General features: G+C 35.9%; 1 protein-coding gene across 2 annotated transcripts in view; it reads right to left on the bottom strand.

Moving 5' to 3' along the window:
- The window catches only part of LOC117100501, a 17,325-nt gene extending 14,216 nt beyond the window's left edge, over positions 1-3,109 (bottom strand). The window contains exon 1 of one of the 2 annotated variants that reach the window (XM_033240226.1): positions 2,676-3,109. The gene's annotated coding sequence lies outside the window, so the exon portion shown is untranslated. Of the gene's footprint in view, positions 1-878; positions 1,047-2,675 lie in introns of those variants that run through there. The other variant, XM_033240230.1, reaches the window with a different exon arrangement.
- Positions 3,110-8,985: the final 5,876 nt, after the last annotated feature.

Here is an 8,985-nt window from a genome sequence, read left to right as displayed (position 1 = left end):
TATGAGTGAATTTCCAATTGAATACTGCATTTTAATGACATAAACTTACAGTATTAGTGACAATTTTAGGAAAAAATGGTGGCCATTTTGAAACTGCTGGCAACCCCCCTTACGTATGAAAAAAAAAAATTTGCACATACTTTTTTGATTTATCAATGTCTACTCTACATCATATCCAATTTTTAAAAAATATAGCAAAAAAAATGCAACCTCTGATATTGCTACATTTCGGACTGGACTATTGGCTGCTTGTGAAGGCCAGCACAATAATAATCATTTCGAATATCATCATTTTTCGAGGTCGAATATTACATTATCCAGTATTAGGCCTGTCCGAAGGCTTAGTATTTTTATTACACGGTACGCCCAGGCAGTTTCAACACCGGATAGGCTACACTGGAAGGTCTAGCGTCGTTAATTCATACACACACGTCCTCCATTCTACCAGCAAAATATGTATTGAAACGAAAGTAATTGTGCACCATCTGTGCCGTCAGTCATTAACGTAATTAAGACTGATATCAGCTATGCCATTATAAATCATGACTGTTTTATTATTATTATTATTATTATTATTATTATTATTATTATTATTATTATTATTATTATTATTATTATTATTGTATAAGGGTACTATAAAAAATATCAATAATGATAATTATTGTTATCATTATTAGGCCTATTATTATCATCACTATCATTACTATGTCTATCATCATCAATTAAAGTTGAATCGTGCACACAAGATATCCTGTAATTGGCGGACACGTGGATTTGTTATCTTACGGTTTTAACGCTACTAGTTGATGCTACGTGCAATCCACACTCTCTTTTATGAGCTATTATTGTTAATACAATCTCTTTGGAGGTTAGTTTACCTTAAAATAATTTGTACCGGTTGGTTAAATCAGAATGATATCCATTGGTTAACTTGACACGTATCGCCTATGCGCACGTGTTGGAGATTCGCCAGCTTGCTGCGTTGGGACTTAACGTAGTCGACAGTCGTTTCGATAGCTCTTATAAACAGTTGATGATTGCCGACAAAATGTTCATGGTTCGCGACAACTCATGCCAAAGTGAATGAATAACCTTATGTTTTGATACTAAGTGCTGCGTGAAATTGCGAGCGCAACAATCGTACTCAGCCCCATGTCATTGCCTTTGGAAATGCCCAGTAAACCGTAAGAACAGTTTTGCTGACAAATGTTGAATGCCAGTCTAAACAGTCGCTTAACAAAGGCAACAGATTAAACAAACTTGTATTAGCTCCTTAACGACTGAAGAAAGATCGAGTGTTGGTTTATATTAATAAATTATTTAAATTACACCTGGATATAAAATTAGGCGCATAGGCCTAATGTGGTTACGTGTTGAAAAACACGTTAAGAAGCAAGTTACGATTCCAATTGTTAGACAAAACTGAAGTCAAAATGGATGTCTGATAATAGTAAATAAAACAATGAAACAGTAAAAGAACACTTTAAAATATAGTAGTAGGCCTACTTTAAAATGGTTTTATTCGGCAATTCGACCACACAATGCTCTTCTTTCACCTGAAGAAGAGCACTCTGTGAATGCAAGCTAATGGTATTTAAAACTACACTTTAAAGTAACTTCTTTATAATGCATTCTCAACTTAAAATTGTTTTTTAGCCATGGAGTGTACATTAATAGTCGCCAATGGTCTTATCAAGAATGGTATCCCATGGACATCCCGAAATCTATGTTAAATACATTGATGGGTAATCTATGTGTGAGTGATTCATCGCCCATCGATAGACAATCAGACGTACAATGCACACAAGTAGATTGCCTACTCTATTGTATGGGAATGATTAATCGGATAAGTGCATGGCCTATTTCCTAAAAATACGGGCATACCTAAGACACATTTGAGTTATGGTCGGTGCAACTTATGAATAAATAAGATTATAAAGTAGCAGAATTTATGCGGCTAAGGCCTCCAATATTTTTTTTTAAGTAATGGCCTACAATCACATGATGGTTTAGCCAGCCTTCTATAAATACATGGTCCTAAATTAATATTAAAACACATTAGACCTATAGTATTTAGTTGCATATACAAATATTACAAATAATCAATGTTCGTAACCAGTGTGTTACGCAAATATCATTAGTGTGCGCATGAGAAAAAAAACTCCATGACTTATGAAAGCTAGAAAGACTGCTGCATTGATACACCAAAACTTATAGTACTTACAGAAAGTTAGTAAGACAAAACATCGACTGGCGGACTATAAAAGCAATCTATCATAATACATTATGGGGAAAACAATGGTGGGTGTGATGCACTTTGTGATGTTAGGTGTCACTGAGGAAAACACTGAATAAGAAAATATCGAATAGGCCATAATGTAAAAGTAGTTCCTCGCAAAAAAAAAAACAAAAAAAAAACTACATAAATGAATGTATTAGAATATTTCAAGAACAGAATGAAGAATTTACTGTGTATTTTAATGTATTGCTCCTCACAGTGGGTCCAGCCATAAATCTGTCTCTTATACATCCTGATATAGACCTATCCATACACGTACAGAAAAGTGGTATCACATTATAATCTCACTAGATGCTAGTCAGCATTTCACTTTCACCATGCGGGCCGGATCTTAATCAGATTGCCGCAGTTACTAAACCCTTTCATTCAAACTCACCTGTATGAATGATGGATCAAACGATTAGGCCTTATATTAATCCTATTTTCATGTGCAGCGAAAGAAGATAAATATCCATTCAGCATTTGACACGACTCCCCGATCTGATTTTCTGTTTGTATATTATGTCACTTTAGCACCGCGTCTATTTATTCCAACCTTTCTCTCAAGATGGAACAGATGAAAGTGGCAATAGGACTAGTAATGCAAGATCCAACTTTCTTTCGTGTGATATTAATAGACGGTGTTTGACAAATATGATTCATCCGCCTATCGAAATTCTTGCCCGCCTACCAGACAGACTGATCCCCTTCACGTTAGCTGAATCACTGTCAATCCAGCGCTGTATTATCATGGGTCACTGCAATTAATTCTACCTTCATACATTATAAACTTATTGTAGCATGCCCTCTGCCGATCATTATTTCTCTGTTTTATATGGCAAGCATTGTTGAAACCCATATTGGGTGAATGGCGCGCTCGGTACAAAGCCCATGGTTGTAGCTATTATAACGCATGAGAGAAATAGAACACGAATCGAATTATGCAAATGAGTAATCACGTAATAATTATGTCGATCATTTGTTTTTTGGGGGGTTTTTTGTATCTATTGTTCACTTGTGTATGAATGAAAACGAGATTGATCAATATGAGATAAAGCAACGCGTTGTATTATATGAAACATTACGCCTATAATAATTGATGGTGTATGTACGGCGACACCCATTGTCAAAAAATGATTAAATCCATAAATAATGACGAACAAACGCTCATCGATAAGAGCTAATGTAGTCAGTTTTAGTTCTGAGACGCGAAGAGTAATTTGGAACTGACCTATGAGGCATGTGCGCGAGAAAACGCTTTTAACGCGGCAACGGACCAATCAGCTCACAGTTTGTGTGTGCGTGTAGTGGGCCTTCATAAGTTATGTTGCCTACGAATTAAGGTGAGTTACTTAGGAGAGCACAAATACTAAAACACGACAATTTTAAATATTAAACTCTGTCCACACTATCAAACTTGATGTGAAAAATTTGATTGATGTGCCCATACATGGGCATAATATTTGATTGATGTGCCCATACATGGGCATAATATTTGATTGATGTGCCCATACATGGGCATAATGATGTTAATTATGTCATATTACATCCAAATACGGGCATATTACATTTGTTTGTCACATAAAATTTGGTAATGAGACCGAGATTTAGGTTACTTGAATGCAGTGAAGGTATAGCATCCGCACAGTAGTAGGCCTACATACTTACTAACCTGAGAGATTTTAAATGCGTGACTACACCAGTTGGGTTGGGGGCTGGGATCCAGGGCGGAACCCTGGTAGGGGCCTGAGTTCCAGTCACATAAATGTTTTGTGACAATATACGCACAGACTGCACGCACGCGACTATATAGATTCTACTAAGGGCGTGGTTGGCTGCTTTTTAAAATTTCTTCTTTTAAATACGTTTTCCCCTGAATTTGTGATAATTCGTTATCACGCATAGACTTGTTCTACATGCGTCAAAAATTATGATCACGCATGTGTTTCTGAAATGCGTGTTTTATCCAAAATCACTTTGAAATGCGGGACCGTCCCGCACGATGCGAGACGGTATGGTGGTAGGCTTACAGTTCATGAAGTCTAGAAGTTTAAACAAAAAAATAGGCATACAGATCGCTATAACAGGCCCGTAGCCAGGTTCTTCCAAGGGGGTTTTTCTGGCGTGAGGTTCACAGTCGAAGCCCCGGTGGGGTCGGCGAAACCCCCAAAGCAAGAGTATTTCTGTGCTTTATGGGTCTAAATAATGCTATAAAAGCAGATATGTTTGAAAATGTCTGTGTGACTGGGTGAGTCTGTAGTGCATTAGTTGGGTTGGAGGACTTATTTGGGAAATTTAAATAGGGTGTTTTGCCAGAAACTGGGGGGAGGGGTGGTTGCTAGAAAGGGGGGTTCTCCCGAACCATAAAAACCCCCTGGATACGGGCCTGTATAATCCCTTAATTGTTCATAGTGGGTTTGGCACTTACTATTCGACTTACGGACCCATCACTTCATTTCAACCTAGACGAGCAAATTCAGATTAAATTTTCCAATTCATTATTGTAAATGATACCGGTAGCGTAACGGTAAAGGCCACGGATTATATGGAGACGTCTTAACCAACTGAGCAACTGAAGATTTCGTCCGGAATTTGATCCTATTGGAAGCGCAGTACTAAATGTCACTCTCTTGTGTATGTGCGCGTATTGGCACTAGTTATCAACGTTGGGGCTGAGGTAGTAGGCCAAACTTCCATCAGTGAATGTCCCTCTCTGGGCCCTTTCTATTTTAAATTCATGGAACATGATTTAGTGCTGGCACAGATGTAACCTATTTAGTCTCAAAGGTGTGTGGTTTTAAGTAAAACAAAAAAAAAATGTCAGTTTTTTATATAAAAATCGGTTTTTACCCAAAGACACATTATCTGATTTGATTTATAAACATTATTATTGTTTTTTAATTTTAATGTACGGTGTTTTATTAACCATTTGCAATGTTTACACTTTACCTATGTCATAGAGAAAGCTGCATTACACTTCGGCCTATTTAGAATATTTCAAGAACAGAATGAAGAATTTACTGTGTATTTTAATGTATTGCTCCTCACAGTGGGTCCAGCCATAAATGGTCTTGGAGTGTCACCCGAGATCTACGTCGGCCATTAACAAAAAGACCCAATCCAAGTCCAGCACACAATAACACCGATACACTTCTTTAATGGACCGAATAAATTGAAGCTTTTGCTCAAGGGGTAAAGAATCATACGGTATATTGTACATGTATTAATGGATGAAATTAGTTATCCAAACAGTGGCGGATCCAGGAAGGGACTTTCACACATAGGTCTATACAAAAAAATACCACTTGAGTCCCACCAGGGGCTAAGGTAAGAACATTTATGGTTATGGCAGGAAATGGCACTCTCAGATTTCAAATTCGAAAATAATTTTTTTTTTTCTCCAATTTTTTTTATTTTCAAAATTTCAGAGAGGGGTGGGGGGGTCGGCTTTTCCTCCCCTTCAATCTGTCACTGCTAAGTATCTAGCTTTCAACTTCGCAAGGTTTCACATTTCTAATGAACAGCCTTAGCGTGAGTTAATCTACACACATTTAACTGCTGATACGATGCAATTTTTAATGTCGTGTAGGGCTAATGATTCACATCTCCCATCAACAGTCATCCGAACACTAATTGGTAGTTGTTGCAAGCGGATGATAAATGTATACCTTTTTGGGAATCTGATGCTATTAATTACTCATGTAATTCAACGAAGAGCATCTGAGCGCTTTGATGGAAATAATAACTGGATTCATGCTGTTCAGCATATCTACCCTGTAGATGTCCTTGAATGTTACTTTTTAGCATCAGAATGAATGCATAAATAATGTGTACCATCGATTTTGCGATCCGGTATATTTAGTGTTCATGTAATATGCTTGTTTTTGTTGCTTTGTTGCTTTGTATTTTTCCCTAAACGAACTGAACGAAACTGAAAACATGATAAGCATAAGTAAATCAAATATGTTATCGATAACGTAATAATGTATGTAAGCATATAATTGAGTTTAACTTGAAGTCATATGATAGTTTGAAGCCAACCGGCAGTATATTTCAAATATTGGCAGAAATGGATGCAAGCCACCGTGATCAGCTATAGAATGCGAACACAACTGACCAATTAGGGGTGTTATCCCATGCCTAGGAATACGCGCATGTCCCACAAAAATTCAAGCTACGTTTACGCTGTTGATTCCACATCTTAGCAACAATATCCAGCGCACAAGCATTGAGACAGCACAGGCAGCAGATAGGTCCATTTCAATACATTCTCTCCGGCAAAAAGTTAAAAATGGTAATGACGGTGTGACATGATGCCTACAAACTTTGTTTTGTTTTCCCAGTACAATATTAAACAGAAAAAAAGACTAAATTGCACAGAATGTAACACACATAGGCCTATCATATAACTCTGGCCTAAGTTGCAGAATGATACGTCAATGAACAATACGGTTTACACAGAAACAGCAAAGAAACAATGGAGCTTATAAAATCGGAGGATACTCTGATTGTCTTTGCTTTCTTTATCCGTCCAATTAAAGTAACTATTCGGTGATAGTCAGTTAGTCCTGTCACCATAAAAATTCTTCCGTAATTCGCTGTGTAGGATTAAGACACTCAACGCGCATGGAATAAAATATTGATAATTGGTTTGTAGAAGCACGCCGAAAAAAGGTGTTTACTTCTTAACAAGGTAACCGATTCAACAGCATCTATATCTACTCTGACAGCAATTTGCACATACCAATGCTAAATTCAGTATTAAATTGATCAATTGAATTGTTGATTGTTGTACTTTATTTGTTGTACTTTCTCAATTCTTAAATGAATAAGTATATTTAAAAGTATTATATCATTTTCACCATTATAATCATCATATTCTTCAACATATTCATCATCTTATGGTCGAATAAATGAAATGGCGTAATACATGTCCTGTATGTCACAATCGAGAGTAATTCCTAATATTGAAAGTGAGCCTGATCAGACTGTGGGTTGACCACATTAATTTTGTGTTAGGGTGCTCTGACAGGAAATTCAAGTGAAGTGAAGTAGGCCTATTAGCTGTGGTAATGAGGCAAAATTTCAGCAGTTGTATCAGCAACCATGACTCCTAAAAACAAACCAAAACAAAACTACACAATACCTTTTAGAAATTTTTATTTTCTATGTACTAAGACAAAATGTATATCTATTATTAATTTGCCTATCACATTCAACAATTGAACTATTTGGTCAGACATGGTTAGTGTATGGTTGTTACAGACATAACTCAACAAAACAACTGTGTATTTCTATGATTGTTTTAAGTCAGACAATAGGGACCTTTGGATTGCACGTAATGACGTCACTAAGAAGTCATCTTAGTTGCTCGGATTCTAGGATGCAATTTCATCAAATCTATGTTGTGCCGAGAACGTAGGACAGTCAAGCATAAGTGAATCCATTCTAGCATCATGTCCTCACGCAAATCGAAAGCTCCCCAATTATTTATTATTATTATTATATTTATTTTCTCCATAAAAATATATAAATATATACATCAATATAAACAATAAAAAACGACTATACAAAATTAAAACATTAAAAAAGAAAGTAAAAGAGAATTCCAAGGAACAAGGAGTATCCAGATTGCTGGTGGGTGGGGAGACGGGCACCAAAAGGAATGGAGTTCCTGTACAATAAATGTTTGGAATCCACAAGCACTCATCAGCAAAACGTATAGTCAAACAAGAAAGTTATATGAACGATTCCTTAACATATTTCTTAAAGAAATTTAAATTCTCATTACGCACAGGTAAAGGAAGGCAATTCCAACAAACAATAATTCTATGACAAAAAGAATGAGCACGTTCGTTGCATTGGGATTTTTATTACATAGAGTAGGATATTCATTTCTTACATTAAGGATGAAGTTAAACATGTTAATAATTGGGCTGATTGAACAATTTCAGGAAAAAACATGTATCGATAACTTTCTGACGTTGTTTTAGAGTAACAAAATGCCCTCCCCCGCCCCCTGTTTTTACACTAAATTTTGAAATTTTGGCGCATATCAATGTTATGTATTGAAATAAGAACAGAAAAGAATACAAATTCCCCTGTTTAAAATATTCAGGATTAACCCCCATGCTACTTTATCACCGAAAAGTCTGACCAAACACTGACTATGCCTTTTCAGTCTGGATTCCATAAAATCACTACACGCTGTCTCCGACTGTTGTGGGCAACGCTGATTCATTCGAAACAGACAGCCTTCTCGATTGCATCAGGACAAGTGTGCAGAGCAATGATTGCAGTGAAAACACTAGCGACAATTAAAGTGCACCTTTTTCCAATCATTATTCTGAGTGTCACCATTAGGTCTGTTGAAAGGAGGCACAATAAATAGAATACTGTATCAAAATTCATTTATAATAATTGCACATACATATTGCCTCCATTAATCAGCACTATTAGTAACAACAATAATATAAAATAATGAATATAATAATAACGATAATAATAATAATAAACATAATAACAAACAGTAATTAACAAATACTTGATGATGATAACAATATTAATATCAACAATTCCAAATTGATACACTTAAATAAAAAAAAAACACTGAAAAGAGTGTTTTCCACATGAAAGCACCATATATAAAAAATAAAAATCTAAAAGAAATAAAATAATCATTATTATGTACATAATAATGAAATAAT

The sequence above is a fragment of the Anneissia japonica genome, unplaced genomic scaffold (genome assembly GCF_011630105.1).
Source record: "Anneissia japonica isolate Jap-2015-1 unplaced genomic scaffold, ASM1163010v1 scaffold685_len2926416_cov193, whole genome shotgun sequence".
Classification (NCBI taxonomy): domain Eukaryota; kingdom Metazoa; phylum Echinodermata; class Crinoidea; order Comatulida; family Comatulidae; genus Anneissia; species Anneissia japonica.
This window is presented reverse-complemented; position numbering and strand designations above follow the sequence as displayed.